The 20402-nt window shown below is 44.0% G+C and overlaps 1 protein-coding gene across 4 annotated transcripts in view; it reads right to left on the bottom strand.

The window, feature by feature from the left end:
- diaph2 (diaphanous-related formin 2) overlaps positions 1-20402 on the bottom strand; it is an 814006-nt gene that overhangs the window by 284039 nt on the left and 509565 nt on the right. The window lies entirely within an intron of this gene.

Here is a 20402-nt window from a genome sequence, read left to right as displayed (position 1 = left end):
CCCGAACCTCCGATCACTAATTGACCAATTCCAGGAATATTCCCAGATGAATTACCATTTGTGACAGTCCAGATTGGGCCTGGATTGGAGCCTGACGGTGAGGTCCGAAAGCCCTTTGGGAAATCCTACCCGATCTTAAACCCCTCCTCTGAGATGAGGATATTCAGCACTATACTGTCAGCGTGCTGAATTTCTCCTGTAATTTAGAAGGTAAGAATAATAGCAGTAGAGCACAGCATGATCATGGCCTTTCTTGCAACACAGTGTATGGGCAGCACAGTGGTTAGCACTACAGCCTCACAGCTCCACAGATCCAGCTTCAATTCCTGGCTTGGGTCACTGTGTGGAGTTTGCACATTCTTTCTGTGTCTGCGTGGATTTCCTCAGAGTGCTCATGTTTCCTCCCACAGTCCAAAGATGTGCAGGTTAGATTGATTGGTCATGCTAAATTGCCCCTTAGCATCCTGGGATGCATACTTTAGAGGGATTAGCGAGGTAAATATGTGGAGTTACGGGCATAGGACTTGGGTGAGTTTGTTGTTGGGCAGACTCAATGGGCCGAATAGCCTCCTTTTGCACTGTCGTGATTCTACGAATAAAGATTCAAACAGCATACCCCATATTTACCAGTTCTTTCACTGGTAAACAATCCTGCAGGGGAAAGGTCGGGGGGGAGTAATTCTGAAATGGAAGTCACCTGATTTCATAAGAACATAAGAACATAAGAAATAGGAGCAGGAGTAGGCCATCTAGCCCTTCAAGCCTGCCCCGCCATTCAATAAGATCATGGCTGATCTGTTGTGGCTCAGTTCCACTTTCCCGCCCTCTCCCCATAACCCTTAATCCCCTCTCTTATCAAGAACCCATCAACCCGCTTCTTAAAAATATTTAGCGAGGCAGCCTCCACCACTTCAACGGGCAGAGAATTCCAGAGATTCACCGCCCTTTGAGTGAAGAAGTTCCTCCTCAACTCCGTTCTAAACCGCCTCCCCTTTATCTTGAGGCTGTGCCCCCTAGTCCTACTGTCTTTTTTGAGCGGGAAGAGTCTCTCCACCTCTATCCTATCCATCCCATTCATCATCTTATACGTCTCAATGAGATCTCCCCTCATTCTTCTAAACTCTAACGAGTACAAGCCTAGTTTATTCAGCCTCTCCTCATAGCTCAATCCCCTCAACTCCGGTATCAGCCTAGTAAACCTCCTCTGCACTCCCTCCAGGGCCAAAATATCCTTGCGCAGGTGCGGCGCCCAAAACTGCACACAGTACTCCAGCTGCGGCCTCACCAATGCCCTATACAGCTGCAGCAAGACCTCCCTACTTTTATATTCAATCCCCCTCGCTATGAAGGCCAGCATCCCATTCGCCTTCCTGACCACCTGCTGCACCTGCAAGCTGGGTTTTTGCGACTCATGCACAAGGACCCCGAGGTCCCTCTGCACCGTCGCCTGCTGCAGTTTTTCGCCACGTAAGTAATAGTCCTTCCTACCATTCTTCCTACCAAAGCGGACCACCTCACACTTGCCAACATTAAATTCCATTTGCCATTTCCTGGCCCATTCGCCCAGCCTATCTAGATCCTTCTGCGATGTCTGGTTGACGTATTAATCTTATATTTAATGACAAATGTGGGCATTGTTATTTTAGCCCCAAGGCTAAAGCCTAGCTGGTGAGAGTGTCACTGTGTCTCAGGCTATGAAGTAGATAACGCGATTACTGAAGGAAACTCAAAGGCCATTCTGGTGAAGAGAAAACTTTCTTGAATATTAGTCAAAAGTGTGACCTGACAGCTAAAACTGAAGATGAGACCAAATTATAGGCAATGCTAGAATCGAACAAACCAGTGTAAAATTCAGGTTAGCATGGTGCTCCCTTGATATAGAAATTTTTTGACTTGCTCACCCTTGACTTAAAGACATAGAAAATAGAAGGCAGCCATTCAACCCTTTGAGCCTGCTCCACCATTCATTCTGATCATGGCTGATCATTAAATTCAATATCCTGATCCTGCCTTCTGTCTATTTGGTTGCTCCCTTTAGCCCCAAGAGCTATTTCTAATTTCTTCTCAAAATCACACAATGTTTTGGCCTCAACTACTTTTCATGGCAGTGAATTCCACAGATTTGCCAACCTCTGAGTGAAAAAATTTCTCCTGACCATGAGACCTAAAAGTTTACCCCCTTATCCTTACACTATGACCTCTAGTCCTGGACTCCCCCCCATCGGGAATATTTTTTCTGAATCTAACCTGTCTAATCTTGTTAGAATTTTGTAAGTTTCTATGAGATTCCCTCTCTCTCCTCTAAACGCCAATGAACTGTGCCACGCTAGACTCAAATTCTCTTGCTATGAAGGCCAACATACCGCTTGTCTGATGACTGATTCACTTTTCTAGTTTGAACGCCTTCCAGAGATTAGTGAAATCTGTTTTGGCATTTTGGAGGGACAGTATCCGTTTTCTAGTACAAAGTTAATTAAATAAATACCCTGAACCTGAAAGAGGCTTCACCTGTTGTAATATCATGCAATAACTGTAGGCAATGAAAATGGGTGTCATGGATCTCTGTGGCTAGAAAAGAGTGTTGATGGTCTTTGTACATATCAAAGCTAGTTAATGACATTGACATCAATCATAGAACCATAGAAAATTACAGCTCAGAAACAGGCCTTTTGGCCCTTCTTGTCTGTGCCGAATCATTTTTTGCCTGGTCCCACAGACCTGCACTTGGACCATATCCCTTCACACCCCTCTCATCCATGAACGTGTCCAAGTTTTTCTTAAATATTAAAAGTGACCCCGCATTTACCACTTTATCCGGCATCTCATTCCACACTCCCACCACTCTCTGTATGAAGAAGCCCCCCCTAATATTCCCTTCAAACTTTTCTCCTTTCACCCTTAACCCATGCCCTCTGATTTTTTTCTCCCCTAGCCTCAGTGGGAAAAGCCTGATTGCATTCACTCTATCTATACCCATCAAAATCTTGTACACCTCGATAAAATCTCCCCTCATTCTCCTACACTCCAGGGAATAAAGTCCTAACCTATTCAATCTCTCTCTGTAACTCAGCTCCTCAAGTCCCAGCAACATCCTTGTGAACCTTCTCTGCACTCTTTCAACCTTATTTAGTTCCTTCCTGTAACTAGGTAACCAAAACTGTACACAATACACTAAATTCGGCCTCACCAATGCCTTATATAACCTTACCATAACACTCCAACTTTTATACTTGATACTCCGATTTATAAAGGCCAGTGTACCAAAAGCATGCTTTACAACCCTATCCACCTGTGACGCCACTTTTAGGGAATTCTATACCTGTATTCCCAGATCCCTCTGTTCAACTGCCCTCTTCAGAGTCCTACCATTTACCCTGTACGTTCTATTTTGGTTTGTCGTCCAAAGTGCAATACCTCACACTTGTCTGCGTTAAATTCCATTTGCCATTTTTCAGCTCATTTTTCTCGTTGGTCCAAATCCCTCTGCAAGCTTTGAAAACCTTCCTCACTGTCCACTACACCTCCAATCTTTGTATCATCAGCAAATTTGCTGATCCAATTTACCACATTATCATCCAGATCATTGATACAGATGACAAACAACAATGGACCCAGCACCGATCCCAGTGGCATAACACTAGTCACAGGCCTCTACTCAGAGAAGCAATCCTCCACAACCACTCTCTGGCTTCTTCCATTGAGCCAACGTCTAATCCAATTTACTACCTCCCCATGTATACCTAGCGACTGAACCTTCCTAACTAACCTCCCCTGAGGGACCTTGTCAAAGGCCTTGCTGAAATGGTTGCTGGAGGAGCTCCAGCTCGGGGTAAATGAGCTGGCCTCTGAGCTACAGACACTGAGGCTCATCGGGGGGAGAGAGGGTGCCATTGTCAATGGGGTGCAAGTGACATCCACCCCCCCTAGACTGGCTAACTCTAAGGGTCAGGGACAAGAGGGGGCTGCTGGGAGGAGGAAGGGGGGTGAGGAGCGGAGGCCTCAGCCTCTTAATCTGCATAACAGGTTTGAGGTTCTTGCTTCCAGGCTGGACGAGAACGAGGCAGGTCAGGTTGGTGAGCAAGCTGCACACGGTACAGTGTTGCAGCAGGACATAGGCAAAGAGAAAAGGAAAAGGAACGTAGTAGTGATTGGGGATAGTGGGGTGAAGGGTATTGACACTGTCCTTTGTCACAATGACAAAGTGCACAGAAGGGTGTGTTGTCTGCCTGGTGCTCGGGTCAGGGATGTCGCATCTGGGCTGCAGAGGAACCTGGAGTGGGAGGGTGAGAATCCGGTCGTTGTGGTACATGTGGGTGCCAATGACGTAGGCAAAATGCGAACTGAGGATCTGGGGAGGGAGTATGAAAAGCTGGGAATGGAATTAAAAAGTAGAACCGACAAGGTGGTTATCTCTGGGCTACTGCCTGAACCGTGTGCAGATGGGCGTAGGGTTGACAGGATTAAGGAAGTGAATGGGTGGCTCAGGGATTGGTGTGGGAGGAATGGGTTTGAATTTATGGGGCATTGGCACCAGTATTGGGGTAGGTGGGACCTGTTCGGGCGGGATGGGGTTGGTCTGAACCGTGCTGGGACCAGAGTGCTGGCGAATCGAGTAAAGAGGACTGTAGACAGGGCTTTAAACTAATTAGTGGGGGGGGGAGGGTGCGAGGGTAGGTGACCTTACGAGGTCTAAAGTTAAGGAGAGTGTACATGTAAGGGAAGAGGCCGAGGATGTTCCAATAATAGAGGGAGTAGGGGGCGTGAGTATAGTTGGTGGCGTTGCGGCAAATAGGGTCCAGGTGAAGGCTGGGATGAAAGCACTTTATCTGAATGCACGAAGCATTCGGAATAAAGTGGATGAGCTGATGGCGCAGATCGACACAAATGGATACGATCTGGTGGCCATTAGAGAGACGTGGCTGCAGGGTGACAGGGACTGGGAACTGAATGTACAGGGCTATCAAGTGTTTAGGAAGGATAGGCAGGAGGGAAAAGGGGGGTGCGTAGCTCTGCTGATTAAGGATAGCATCACGGTGGTAACAAGGGATGATATTGGAGCCAAAGAGCAGAGGGTGGAATCGTTGTGGGTGGAGATTAGGAACAGCAAAGGGAGGAAGACGCTGGTGGGTGTCGTCTATAGGCCCCCGAATAATGATCTGGAGATGGGGCGGGCTGTTAACACGCAAATAAGTGTGGCATGCAGGAATGGGACGGCCGTGGTTATGGGGGATTTCAATCTGCATATTGATTGGTCGACCCATGTTGGACGTGGGGGGCTCGAGGAAGAGTTCTTGGAATGCTGCCGGGATAGTTTCCTTGAACAGTGTGTGTTGGAGCCAACGAGGGAGCGAGCTATCTTGGATCTGGTGCTATGTAATGAAGCGGGTAGAATTAGGGACCTTGTGGTGAAGGATCCTCTTGGGGAGAGTGATCATTGTATGGTGGAGTTTCTGGTGCAGATGGAGGAGGAGAAAGTGGGTTCCCGGACACGCGTCCTTTGTTTGAATAGAGGGGAATACGGTAGGATGAGAGAAGAATTGGCGAATGTGGACTGGGAGAGCGCGTTGGAGGGAGGGTCTGTTGAGGAGCAGTGGAGGATCTTTAAGGAGATCTTTCTTGGTGCTCAACGGAAATTTATTCCAATGGTCAAAAAGGATAGTAGGAGAGGTAATAAGCCGTGGATAACGAAGGAGGTGAAGGAAAGAGTTAAACTAAAAGCGGAGGAATTTAGAGTAGCTAAGAGTAGTGGGCGAGAAGAGGATTGGGAGAGGTTTAAATGTCAACAAAGATTGACAAAGAAGTTGATGAGGAAGGGTAGGAGAAATTATGAAGCTGGGCTAGCGCTTAATATAAAAAAGGATAGCAAGAGTTTTTATAAATATATAAAAAGGAAGAGACTGGCTAGGGTGAATGTTGGTCCTTTAGAGGATGAGAAAGGGGACCTAGTGGTAGGGGATGGGGATATGGCTAAGGTATTGAATAACTTTTTTGTTTCTGTCTTCACGGAGGAGGACGTGAATAATTTGCCGGGTGTTAGCGATGGAAAGGTGGTAGGACTGGAGGGTCTTAATGACATTACTGTTACTAGAAAGGCGGTGCTCGACAGACTGGAAGGGCTGATTGTGGACAAGTCCCCAGGACCGGATGGAATGCATCCGAGGGTTCTGAAAGAAATGGCGGAGGTGATAGTGGATGCCTTGGTGGTTATTTTCCAAACGTCGCTGGATTCCGGGGAAGTGCCGGATGATTGGAAAACGGCTAATGTTACGCCGTTGTTTAAGAAGGGTGCCAGGCAAAAGGCGGGGAATTATAGGCCGGTTAGTTTAACGTCTGTGGTAGGTAAAATGTTAGAATCTGTCATTAAGGAGGAAATTGCGAGGCATCTTGAAGGGAATTGCTTGATAGAGCAGACGCAGCATGGTTTCATTAAAGGGAAGTCGTGTCTGACAAATTTACTGGAGTTCTATGAGGATGTGTCTAGGGCGGTGGATAGAGGAGAGCCGGTGGATGTGGTCTTTCTAGATTTTCAGAAGGCGTTTGACAAAGTGCCTCACAAGAGGTTATTGCAGAAGGTCGAGGGACATGGAGTTGGGGGTAGGGTGTTAGCGTGGATAGAGGATTGGTTGTCAAATAGGAGGCAGAGAGTGGGGGTCAACGGGTGCTATTCGGATTGGCGGATGGTGACTAGTGGAGTGCCCCAGGGGTCGGTGCTGGGGCCTCAGCTTTTTACCATTTATATAGATGATCTGGAGGAGGGAACCGAGTGTAGAGTGTCGAAATTTGCTGATGACACCAAGATTGGGGGAACGGCAAATTGTGCGGAGGGTGTGGAGAGTCTGCAGAAGGATCTAGATAGGCTGGGCGAATGGGCCAGGAAATGGCAAATGGAATTTAATGTTGGCAAGTGTGAGGTGGTCCACTTTGGTAGGAAGAATGGTAGGAAGGACTATTACTTACGGGGCGAAAAACTGCAGCAGGTGACGGTGCAGAGGGACCTCGGGGTCCTTGTGCATGAGTCGCAAAAACCCAGCTTGCAGGTGCAGCAGGTGGTCAGGAAGGCGAATGGGATGCTGGCCTTCATAGCGAGGGGGATTGAATATAAAAGTAGGGAGGTCTTGCTGCAGCTGTATAGGGCATTGGTGAGGCCGCAACTGGAGTACTGTGTGCATTTTTGGGCGCCGCACTTGCGCAAAGATATTTTGGCCTTGGAGGGAGTGCAGAGGAGGTTTACTAGGCTGATACCGGAGTTGAGCTATGAGGAGAGGCTGAATAAACTGGGCTTGTACTCGTTAGAGTTTAGAAGAATGGGAGGAGATCTCATTGAGATGTATAAGATGATGAATGGGATGGATAGGATAGAGGTGGAAAGACTCTTCCCGCTCAAAAAAGACAATAGGACTAGGGGGCACAGCCTCAAGATAAAAGGAGGGCGGTTTAGAACGGAGTTGAGGAGGAACTTCTTCACTCAAAGGGTGGTGAATCTCTGGAATTCTCTGCCCGTTGAAGTGGTGGAGGCTGCCTCGCTAAATATTTTTAAGATGCGGGTTGATGGGTTTTTGATAGGAGAGGGGATTAAGGGTTATGGGGAGAGGGCGGGAAAGTGGAACTGAGCAGCGACAGATCAGCCATGATCTTATTGAATGGCGGGGCAGGCTCGAAGGGCTGGATGGCCTACTCCTGCTCCTATTTCTTATGTTCTTTATGTTCTTATGAAATCCAGGTAGACAACATCCACCATCTTCCCTTCATCCAATTTCCCGGTAACCTCCTCGAAAAACTCTAATAGATTGGTCAAACATGACCTACCATGCACAAAGCCATGTTCTCTCCCTAATAAGTCCCTGCCTATCCAAATATTTGTAGATCCTATCCCTTATCACACCTTCCAATAACTTGCCCACCACCGATGTCAAATTTACTGGCCTATAATTTCCCGGATTTCTTCTAGAACCTTTTTTAAACAACAGAACAACATGAGCCACCCTCTAATCATTCGGCACCTTCCCCGTGAATACTGACATTTTAAATATATCTGCCAGGACCCCTGCAAGTTCAACACTAGCCTTCCTCAAGGTCCGTGGGAATACCCTGTCCTGTCCTGGGGATTTATCCACTCTGATCTGCCTCAAGACAGCCAGCACCTCCTCCTCTTTAATCTGTAAAGGTTCCATGACCTCCCTACCTGTTTGCCTTATTTCCATAGACTCCATGCCCGTTTCCTTAGTAAGTACAGATGCAAAAAACCCATTTAGTATCTCCCCCATCTCTTTTGGTTCCATACACAGTCTACCACTCTGGTCTTCAAGAGGACCAATTTTATCCCTCACTATCCTTTTGCTCCTAACATACCTATAGAAGCTCTTTGGATTTTCCTTCACTGTCTGCCAAAGCAACCTCATGTCTTCTTTTAGCCCTCCTGATTTCCCTCTTAAGTAGTTTCTTGCACTTTTTATACTCCTCAAGCATCTGATCTGTTCCTTGCTGCCTGTACATTTCATACAACTCTCTCTTCCTCTTAATCAGTGTTACAATCTCCCTCGAGAACCAAGATTCTTTATCCATATTTACTTTGCCTTTAATCCTGACAGGAACATACAAACTCTGCACTCTCAAAATTTTTCCTTTGAAGGTGTCCCACTTTCCATTTACATCCTTACCAGCCTGTGCCAATCCACACTTCCCAGATCCCTTCGCATTTCATCAAATTTGGCCTTTTCCAGTTCAGAACTTCAACCCGAGGACCAGATCTATCCTTGTCCACTATCAGGTTGAAACTAATGGCATTGTGATCACTGGGTCCAAAGTGTTCCCTCACACTCACATCCATCACCTGTCCTAACTCATTTCCCAATAGGAGATCCAATATCGCATCCTCTCTAGTTGGCACCTCTATATACTGATGTAGAAAATTCTCCTGAACACATTTTACAAACTCTACCCCATCTAAACCTTTAACAGTATGCGAGTCCCAATCTACATGTGGAAAGTTAAAACGCCCTATCACAACTTTGTGTTTCTTACAGTTGTCAGCTATCTCTCTGCTGATTTGCTCTTCCAATTCTCGCTGACTATTGGATGTTCTATAATATAACTGCATTAATGTGGTCATATCTTTCCTGTTTCTCAGCTCCACCCATACGGCCTCTGTAGACAAGCTCCCTAACCTATCCTGCCTGAGTATCGCTGTAACATTTTCCCAGACCATCAATACCACCCCCCAACCATCTTTTATCCCTTTGCCTCTATCACGCCTGAAACATCGGAACCCAGGAACATCGAGCTGCCAGTCCTGCCCCTCCTGTAGCTAAGTTTCACTAATGGCTATAATGTCATATTTCCATGTGTCAATCCATGCCTTCCGCTCATCCACCTTCCCCACAATACTCCTGGCATTGAAACAGACACACCTCAAAAGATTATTTTCACCACACTCAACCCTTTCATTTGTGATTCTGCTTGAACTAACCTATCTTTTTACCCCCACTCCACTATCTGCTCTGGCACTCTGGTTCCCATCCCCCTGCAAATCTAGTTTAAACACTCCCCAATAACACTAGCAAACCTCCCTGAAAGTATATTGGTCCCCTTATAGTTTAGGTGTAACCCGTCTCTTGTACCACCTGCCCCAGAAGAGGTCCCAATGTTCCAAGAATTGGAAACCCTGCCCCCTACACCAGTTCCTCAGCCACGTGTCATCCGCCCAAGCATCCTACTCTTACCCTCACTGGCATTTGTACAGGTAGCAATCCTGAGATTACTACCCTCGGGGTCCTGCTTTTTAAACTTGCTTACAAGCTCTCTATACTCTCTCTTTAGGACCTCCTCACTCTTCTTACCTACGTCATTGGTATCGATGTGTACCAGACATCTGGCTGATCACCTTCCTACTTTAGAACGCTGTGCACGCGATCAGAGACATCCCTGACATTGGCACCCAAGAGGCAACAAACCATGCAGGAGTCTCTGTCCCGACCACAGAACCTCCTGTCCGTACCTCTGACCATCGAGTCCCCTATCACTACCGCTCTCCTCTTCTTCCTCCCACCCTTTTGCGCTGCAGAACCAGACTCAGCATCAGAGTTTCGGCTGTTGCAGCTTGTCCCAGGCAAAGCATCCCCCACAACAGTATCCAATTCAGGATACCTGTTGTGGAGGGGAATGGCCACAGGGGAACCCTGCTCTGCCTGTCCTTTCACATTTCCATTTCCTCTTCTTACAGTAACCCAATTTCCTGTGCTTTGCTGCTTAGGTGTAACTACCTCCCTAAAGCTACTGTCTATATGTTTCTCATTCTCCCAAATTAGACGGAAGTCATCAAGCTCCTTCTCCAGTTCCCTAACACTGGATCAGGGCTTTATTGATCAGAGAGTCAGAAGAGACCTAAATTTGAGGATACCAATCAGCAATCAAATATATCAACATGGAATTAAAAAATAAATACAAAATCAGTCTGAATAGCTGAAAACCATACCAAAGAATTAAGTAAGCTTCCTCTGCCACATTTAATGGAAACCCAGTTAATGTTTCAGATGGGAGGCAGAAAGCTAGATATGGAAAAACTAACCCTCATACTAGTAAAGCAACAACCTGGTCTCGCCATGCTCAATGAATCATATCGGACAACCAATGTCCCAGACTTCTCCATCACCGTAAAATAAAAGCAAACTATTGCTGATGTTGGAAATCTGAAGTAAAAACAGAAAATATTAGGAAAATTCAGCAGGTTTGGTATCGAGAAAGAAACAGAGTTTACATTTGGACCAGTTCTGAAAATTCATAATTGATTCAAAATGTTGACTCTGTTTCTCTCTTCACTGATCTGCTGGCTTTTTCCAGTACTTCCTATTTTGGTCCTCCAATACTGTCCCTGGGTATGTGCTGTTCCACCAGCAGGACAGGCCCATCAGAGGTGGTAACAGTTGAGTGATATACACTAGGGAGGGAGTTGCTCTGGAAGCCTCAACATTGACTTTGCACCACTTGAAAGTCTCATGGCATCAGGTCAAACTTAAATGAGGAAACTTATGGAACACCCTCAACTGGTGAGCCACTTCTCCATGTTGGATGTCACTAGGAAGAAGTATTGAGGGTAACAAGACCACAAAATATACTTTGGGTGGGGGACTTCAATGCCTAGAGTGGCTCAGCAACACTACTACTGACCAAGTTGACTGTACATTGAAGGACAAATCTGCAGGAATGGCCTGCAGCAGATGGTGAGAATCTAAATTTGGGAAAAATCTACTTTAGCTCATCCTCACCAACCTATCTGTGGCAGATGCATTTGTCTACGACAGTACTACAGTTGTTGTGGACACAGTTCAGCACATTGTGCAGTACTACCACCATGCTAAATGGAATAGATTCATTAAAGATCTAGTAGCTCAAAACCTGGCATCTATGAGGGGATATGGGCCACTTGAAGCAGCGGAATTGTATTCAACCACCATGTGTAACTTCATGGCTCAGCATATTCCCTATTCTACCATCATCATCAAGCCATAGGATCAATGATTCAACAAGGACTTCAGGACAGCATGCTGGAGCAGCACCAAGGAGAATTAAAAATGAAGCTACAATGCAGTGCTACATGCATGCCAAAAAGTAGAAGTAGCGTGCTATAGACAGAGCTAATTGAACCCACAACCAAAGGATCAAATCAAAATTCTGTAGTCCCATCGCGTCCAGTTGTGAATGGTGGTGAATGATGAAACAAACAACTGGAAATGGAGGAGGCTCTACAAACTTCCCACCCTCAATGATGGTTGAGCCCAGCACATCAGCGCAAAGTCAAGATTGAAACAGTTACAATGACCTTCAGCCACAAGTGCCAAGTGGATCCATCCTGGCTTCCTCCTAAGATCTCTGCAACATCACACATGCCAGTCTTCAGCCAATTTGATTTACTCCATGCAAAATCAAGAAATGGCTGAACTGGATGCAGCAAAGACTATGTATGGGCTCTGACAAAATCCAAGCCGTGGTACTGAATGTTAAACTCCTTAAAGCCAGTTGATGAATGAACAGACCAGAAATCCATCTTTACCCAGTTTTTAGTTGTATTCACAAATGCATAGATTCTAATTCTACAACCCACCATTAATATCAATAAGTGTCTTTTTGTATGAGTACAATTCATTATTGAATGAAAAATGCCTCCAATCTCCACCTGTAGACATTTAATCCTAATTCATACAATTCAAACTGGACAGATCATACTCCAGAACTAACCTGTACCAACAGGCAGTGCTATAGCACTGCTTGGCCATGTCCTTCTCCTCCAAGACTCTATTTACCTTTGTGCTCCTGGGGTGGGGTGGAGTGTCCCCTCGACAAGTTTGTTTTTACAAACCTGTCGCGAAAAGGTACTAATATATTGTGAGGGAGAATAATTTGGCGAAGGGACTATTGAGTCACATTCAAATTTATTAAAAAGGTACTGAAATCAGGTTCTTGCCCATTATGGGCGTGAACCGGATTCTGTCATCAGCGAGGGCCAATGAAAATCATAAAGCACGATTTTCCAATCGTGTGGAATTACTTCCCCACTCCGCCAATCCCATATGGGGAGAATGTGGGATATTTATCCTGCGAGATAAATCCTTTAGACCTGATGTTCTACATCAGAGTTTTGAAAAAGGTAACTGCAGTGATAGTAGGTTGCATCGCTTCCAAAATTCTATTAATTCTGGGATGTTCCTGCAGATCAGAAGGAAGTGTAACCTCACTACTTAAAAAAGAAAGAAGAGATCTGTTAACTTGAAATAAATAATAAACAAAATTTATTATAAAGGGTGTGATAACTGAACAATTAGAAAATAATGGCAAGATTGGATGGAGTCTACATGTTATTATGAAAGGGCAATCATGTTTGACAAACCTGTTGGGAGTTTTTTAAGGATGTAACTTACAGAATAGATAGGGGGAACCTGGGGACACCATTTCAGAAAAAGGGTAGGCTACTTAGACAGAAATAAGGAAAAATAACTTCAGTCAGAGGATGATAAATCTTTGGAATTCTCTACCCGATAGAGTTGGGGAGACTCACTGAATGAGTATGGTTGAGACAGAGATTGACAAATATTGAGTTAAAGAGATCAGGATATGCGGGGATAATGTGGGAAAATGACCTTGAAGTAGAAGATCAGCCATGATCTAACTGAATGGCACAGCAAGCCTGAGGGACTAAATGGCTTATTCTTGCTCCCATTTCCTATGTTCCTAATTAACACACCTCCTAACTTCCAATCCTAACCTATCTACAATGCACAAGGGTTGTGATGGAATACTGCCAACTTGCTTGGATGAATGTATCTCCTACAAGACTCAAGAAGCTCAACACTATCCAGAATAATACAGTCTTCTTGACTGATACCCATCCACCAGCTTGAACATTTACTCCTGCTACCAACTGTAAAGGAAGTATGCACCATAAACAAGATGCACAGAACAAATTGTTTAGTCTCCTTCAAAAGAGACTTCCAAACGTACATCCTCTACCTCAAGGAGGAGAGCAACAAATACATGGGAACACCACTCCCTGAATGTTCCACTCCAAGCCACACACCATCCTGATTTGAAACTATGCTGACATTCCTACAGCATTACTGGAACAAAACTAGAATTCCCTTAACAGCACTGGGGGATGAAACTACATCAGACAGTGGTTCAGGAAGATGGCTTACCACCACTTTTTCAAGAGCAATTTGGGATGGACGTGGTGCTCACATACCATGAAAGAAATAAAAGTGTTTCAAAATAAAGATAGAGACAAAGAGATTGCAGAAGGTTACTTGACTGTTGTGCAGTTTTCTGCTGGAGCATCCTCCTTGGTGATTTCTTCCTTGGGATAAGCTACTACTTAAATGTGCATAGAGCAAACAATTTTATAAAGTGTACAATCCCCAAAATAAAGAGTTCGGTTGATGTGAAAAAGAAATATTCTTAATGGACAATCATATTAAATAAACAAATATGTTCATTTCAAAAAGTAACCAAGCAATGTAAAAATTTAATCTTGACAGGAATATTCACTAGTAGAAAGCCAAACAAAATGGTATACCTCAGCTGAAGCTGAAGATCAGAAGCATTTATTTTTTTCATTAAAAACATGTAATGCAAGCCTGATTGAGATAAGAACTGAAGGCTGCAAATGTTAGATGGAGATACTTTATGAAACAAAATTGTTAATAAGATTGAAACAATGATGAATCCGATACCTGGAGGGAAGTTGACCTGAAGTAGTGAGTACCAATCAGAGCATGAATAATAACGTTCAAATAAACATGGATTTTAAGATGCTTTGGAAACAAAACTGACCCCGTCCTCATGATTCTGCATACATTGAGATCACGATATCTGTCACATCCGTTTTCACCAAGAGAACAAGGAAGGAGGTAAGGAACTCAGGGAGAGAGACTGTGAGGATCTTGAGCAAATTGACATAGGGAAGGGCAAGGCATTGGCATGTTGGCAGGCTTAAAACCCCCAAATCTGGAGGAATTGTGCCTCAGGCTGCTGTAGAGCGCAAGGGGAGAGAATGCAGGGGCTTTGACCCAAATTTTTAATCCCTCTCTGGCCATGGGAGAGGTCACAATGTGGAGATGCCGGCATTAGACTGGGGTAAACACAGTAAGAAGTCTCACAACACACAGGTTAAAGTCCAACAGGTTTATTCGGTAGCAAAAGCCACGAGCTTTTGGAGAGCTGCTCCTTTGTCAGTTAAGTGGGAGTTCTGTTCACAAACAGGGCATATAAAGATACAAACTCAATTTACATGAATAATGGTTGGAATGCAAGTCTTTACAGCTAATCAAGCCTTAAAGGTACAGACAATGTGAATGGAGAGAGCTTTAAGCACAGGTTAAAGAGATGTGTATTGTCTCCAGACAGGACAGTTGGTGAGATTTTGCAAGTCCAGGCAAGTCGTGGGGCTTACAGATAGTGTGACAAGATCCCGGTTGAGGCTGTTCTCAAGTGCGCAGAACTTGGCTATCAGTCTCTGCTCAGCGACTGTGCGCTGTTGTGTGTCGTGAAGGCCCATGGACAACGTTTACTCGAAGATCAGAGGCCGAATGCCCATGACTGGTGAAGTGTTCTCCAACAGGAACAGTCTCCACTCACATTGTCTGTACCTCTGAGACTTGATTAGCTGTAAAGACTCACATTCCAATCATTATTCATGTAAATTGAATCTGTGTCTTTCTATGCCCTGTTTGTGATCAGAACTCCCACTCGCCTGACGAAGGAGCAGCACTCCAAAAGCTAGCAGTGTTTGCTACCAAATAAATCTGCTGGACTTTAACTGGTGTTGTGAGACTTCTTACATGGGGGAGGTGCCAGTAAACTGGAGAACAGCTAATGTGGTTCCACTATTTAAGAAGGGTTGTAGAGATAAACCAGGGAACTACAAACCAGTGAGCCCCACGTTAATAGTAGGGCAACTATTGTAGAAACTCCTGAATGAGAGCATCCATCTCCACCTCAAGAGGCAAGGCTTGATTAGGGATAGTCAGCATGGCTTTGTCAGAGGGAGATCATGCCTAACAAATTTAGTTTAATTTTTTGAGATGGTGACCAGGTGTGTAGATGAGGGTAGTGTAATTGATGTGGTTTATATGGATTTCAGCAAAGCCATTGACAAAGTCCCACATGTAAGACTTGTAAAGAAGGCAAATGTACATGGGATATAGAGTAACTTGATAAAGTGGATTCAAAATTGGCTCAGTTGTAGCAGACAGAGGGTGAACACAGAAGGCTGCTTCAGTGACTGGAAGCCAGTGTTCAGTGGTATACCAAGGGATCTGTGTTGGGTGTCCTTTATTCATCATTTATATAAACAACATAGATGACTATGTGAGGGGTAGGATTAGTAAGTTTACAGATGCCAGACAGATTGGTTGGGTGGTTAACACTGAGGCTGGGTGTTTTGGGATACAAGATGATAAAGACGGCATGGTCAAATGGATAGATAAGTGGCAGATGAAATTTAACCCTGAAAAGTCTGAGTTCTTTGGAAGGAGTAATTTGACAATAAAGTATGCAATGAATGGCATGACTTTGTTCTGTGGAACAAAAGGACCTTGGTGTGTTTGTCCAAAGATCTCTGAAGACGGAAGGGTAGCGAAAAAGGCATATGGGACCCTTGCCTTTATCAGTTGAGGCACAGATTACAAAAGCAGGGAAGTCATGTTGGAATCGTATAGAACTTTAGTGAGGCCACAACTAGAGTACTGCATGCAGTTCTGGTCGCGACATTGTAGGAAGGATGTGATTGCACTGGAGGGGTTGCAGAGGAAGTTCACCAAGGCGCTGCCTGGAATGGAACAATTGTCAGAACAGAGAAGACTGAGGGGCAACCTGATCAAGGTGTACAAGGTTATGAGGGACATGGAAGAGTGGATAGGGAGCAGCTGTTCCCCTTCATTAAAGGATCAGTCATGAAGGGACATAGGTTCAAGGTGAGGGACAAGAAGTTTGGGGGGATGTGAGGAAAAACCTTTTTACCCAGAGGGTGGTGATGGTCTGGAATGTGTCGCCTGGGAGAGTGGTAGAGACGGATTGCCTCACACTCCTTAAGAAGTACCTGGATGAACACGTAGCATGTCACAATATTCAAGGCTATAGGTCAAGTGAGGAAAAATGGCGCCTCGTGGGAGATCAGGTGGTTCTCACATGTCCATGCAGACTCGATGGTCAAAGGGCCTCTTTTGCACTGTATGATTCTGAGTAACAGAAATAGGTGTAAAGAAACCATTGAACTGGTAATAGGCTAGCATGTTGCATAGACACCAACATAAAATGGCCCATTTTTGTGCTGTAAATTCTATTTAATTCTATGTTATTCCACTAACAGGTTCTTGACAAATATCATCAAAATTGTATTTTGTTCTGAATAATAGTTGCATGCCTTGTAGTAAATAAGCTACAGAATGTCCAAAAAAAAATGAGGTCAACTCAAATAATATACATATGGCGGGGCAGGCTCGAAGGGCTAGATGGCCTACTCCTGCTCCTATTTCTTATGTTCTTATGCGCAAGAATTTCAACTAGATTTTCTGGCTTTTTGGAAACAATTTAAGTCAATTATTCAGTTTGTTAATTTTTATAGCAAAACTTAAAAAAACCTCTGTTTTGGCAGGATACATTTGGTTACAGATGATACAATCCTGCAGAAGTGAAAATCATCGAAAACTTATTACTGGAGGATGGACTATAAATAATTACAAGATATGCAAATTAGAACTCTTTCACGGAGTAATGTCAGATTAGTTTTTCCTCACTATTTTTTAAAACTTTGATTGATTCAGAATGGATTTCTTGCCTTTTAGTAGAAATGCGTTCCACTCTGGTCCAGCAATAATCGTTTTCAATGCTCTCTTACTGCTGACCAAGATTACAACTCCTACAGTTCAGTTAATTAAACATATCAAATTATATGCCAACAGAACATCAGCTCATTTGGCTTTTCATTTAAGTGCTGCACAAAAACGTGAAATGTAGTAAAAACATGATGGCCAAGGTAAACATAAAATTAGACCAGGAATTAAGCAAATAATCTACTAATTATTGGATTTTGCTCATGTCATAAAGTTGTCTGACCAGATGACAAATTCAAAGTAGATGAAAAGCACACAAAGTGAATAGGTTAAAGAAATGAGAGATATATATATATACATACATATATAGTGTGAAGACAAATGTTTGTGAATACCACATGTACTTATGAAAGGCAGCAGCTAAAAATCATTTGCCAAAGAATTAATTACAAATGCATTACTTATAACATTCAGTGCACGCTGGCTATTCTGGGCAGTCTTTCCTACCTCATTAACTGACTGTACAGTGCTTACCAATGTGCAATTTCAATTTTGCTTTGTATCAACAACTCCAGCAAGCATTCACACTACAAGTGTGTCTGCCATAATTTTGTCTACAGTGGCACATTAGCACATTTTTTGCCATTTTTCAAGGGCAGTACCGAAATTGAGTGGAAGCTAGTTCTGACAGCAATCCATAATTTAGTGACCATTAGAGTTTGTAGGATACACAGCAGTAGCAGTTGAATTTACTGTCCCTTGCTTATCATAGGTAAATTATATTAACACTAATGCACCTCACTGGAAGCTAGGCAATCTTGACTTCTTGTTTAATGCTTAGTTAGTTGATCTCAACCACTGCAATAGTCAGTGATAGTGTAGTTAGTATCCATAGGGTGGTGCTTGGTATTGTCACTGGAATAGTAATCCAGAAACCCAGTGAAAGATCTGGAGACTCAGGTTCAAATCACACCAAATCTGGAATTCAAAGTTTAATGATGACCATGAAATGATTGTCATAAAAACCAATCTGATTCACTAATATCCTTTAGGGAAGGAAATCTGCAGTCGGCTCATTCTGGCCTACATGTGACTCCAGGCCAAAAGAAATGTGGTTGACTCTTAAATGCCCTCTGAAACAGAAGACAATTAAGGATGCTGGCCCAGCTAGCAACACACACATCCTGTGAATGAATAAACAGACTACAGTGGACTTCAGTGCCTTTGGGCAAGATAGATACATGTGACAAAAATCAGCTTTGTTCCTGATCCCTATTCAGTATTGCCCCAGTGTAAAATAAGTATGTGATAAGGACAGAAACACGGTTGTCAAGAATTGGCAGGTTCCGATTGAGGAAAAAAAATCAAATTGGTCAATTAAAGGAAACAATTCTGTTTCTGGATTAGAGACTGCAATAATTGAAGGCAATAAAAAAGTTGTGTCTGAATGTTGATTGTTTACAAATAAGATCAACCCTACAGAAGAGCGGGGGATGCCTTCAAAGATGAAATGGGGAGGGGTACAGGCCTAGAATGTTCCCTCTAGGGTTATAGGAAGGTATAACAAACCCAGAGAACAATGAATGATCAGAGAAATACAGGATACAATTAGAAGGAAAAGAGAGGCTTTTAACAAGTATAAGGGAGCAAGCCTGCAGAGGCACTGGTGGAGTACAGAAAGTGCAAGATGGAGCTTAAGAAATCAATTAGGAGAGCAAAGAGGGGATATGAGAAAGCTCTGTCTGGTAAAATTGGGAAAATCCTAGTATATTCTATAAGTAAATCAATGGGAAGAGGCTAACCAGGGAAAGAGTAGGGCCCATTAAAGACCAAATGGAAATCTGTGGGTGGAGACAGATGACATCGGTAGGTTGTTAAACGAATATTTCACATCTGTCTTCACCCATGAGAATGAGGAAGTAGTTATGGAACTTTGGGAGAGAGATTGTGAGGCTCCAGAGAAAGTCATAGGGAGTGACAAGGTATTGGCAGGTTTAAAAGTGGACAAATCTCAGGGTCCGGATGAATTGTGTCCCAGGCTGCTGTAGGAGGCGAGGGAGGAAATTGTAGGGGCTCTGACCCAAATTTTTAACTCCTCCCTGTCTACTCGGGAGGTGGCAGAGGACTGCAGAACAGCTAATGTAGTCCCAGAATTTAAGAAAGGTTATAGAGATAAGCCAGGGAATTAGACCAGTGAGTCTCATGTCTGCAGTTGGGAAACTACTGGAGAAGATTCTGAAGGAGAGAATCGATCTCCATTTGGAGAGGCAAGGTTTGATCAGGGATAGTCGGCATGGTTTTGTCAGAGAGAGGTCATGCCAAACATATTTGACTGAATTTTTTGAGCATGTGACCAAGTGAGTGAATGAGGGTTATGTGGTTGATGTAAGTTACATGGATTTCAGCAAAGCCTTTGCCAAAGTCCCACTTGGGAGACTTATTAAGGCAGCTAATGCACATGAGATACAGGGTGATCGGACAAGGTGGATTCATAATCGGCTTAGTGGTAGGTGACTGAGGGTGGTGACAGATGGCTGCTTTGATGACTGGAAACCAATGACCAGTGGCGTACCACTGGGTCCTCTATTGTTATTCATTTATATAAATGACATAGATGACTATTTTGGGGGATAGGATTAATAGGTTTGCTAATGACACAAACATTGGCCGGGTGGTTAACAGTGAAGTTGAGTGTCTTGGGTTACAGGAAGATAGAGACGAGGTGGTCAAATGGTCAGGTAAGCGGCAGATGGAATGTAACCCTGAAAATTGAGAGGTGATACGCTTTGAAATTTGACAAGGAAGCATACGATGAAAGGTCTGACACTAGGAAGTTCCGAAGAACAAAGGGACTGTGGCGTATTTGTCCATAGATCTCTGAAGGCTGAAAGGTTCGTTATTAGGGTGGCGAAAAGGCATATGGCACACTCCCCTTCATCAATTTGGGTATACATTACAAAAGGTAGAGAGGTCATGATGGAGTTGTAAAGGACTTTAGTAAGGCCACAGCTGGAAGACTGTTTTGGATGCCACATTATAGGAAGTGTACGCACTGGAAGGGGTGCGTAGGAGATTCTCCAAGAT

The sequence above is a fragment of the Carcharhinus amblyrhynchos genome, chromosome 4, assembly GCF_965287045.1.
Source record: "Carcharhinus amblyrhynchos chromosome 4, sCarAmb.v2.hapA, whole genome shotgun sequence".
In the NCBI taxonomy this organism is placed as follows: Eukaryota; Metazoa; Chordata; class Chondrichthyes; order Carcharhiniformes; family Carcharhinidae; genus Carcharhinus; species Carcharhinus amblyrhynchos.
The sequence above is the reverse complement of the archived record's forward strand: the minus strand, read 5'-3'. Positions and strand labels throughout refer to the sequence as shown.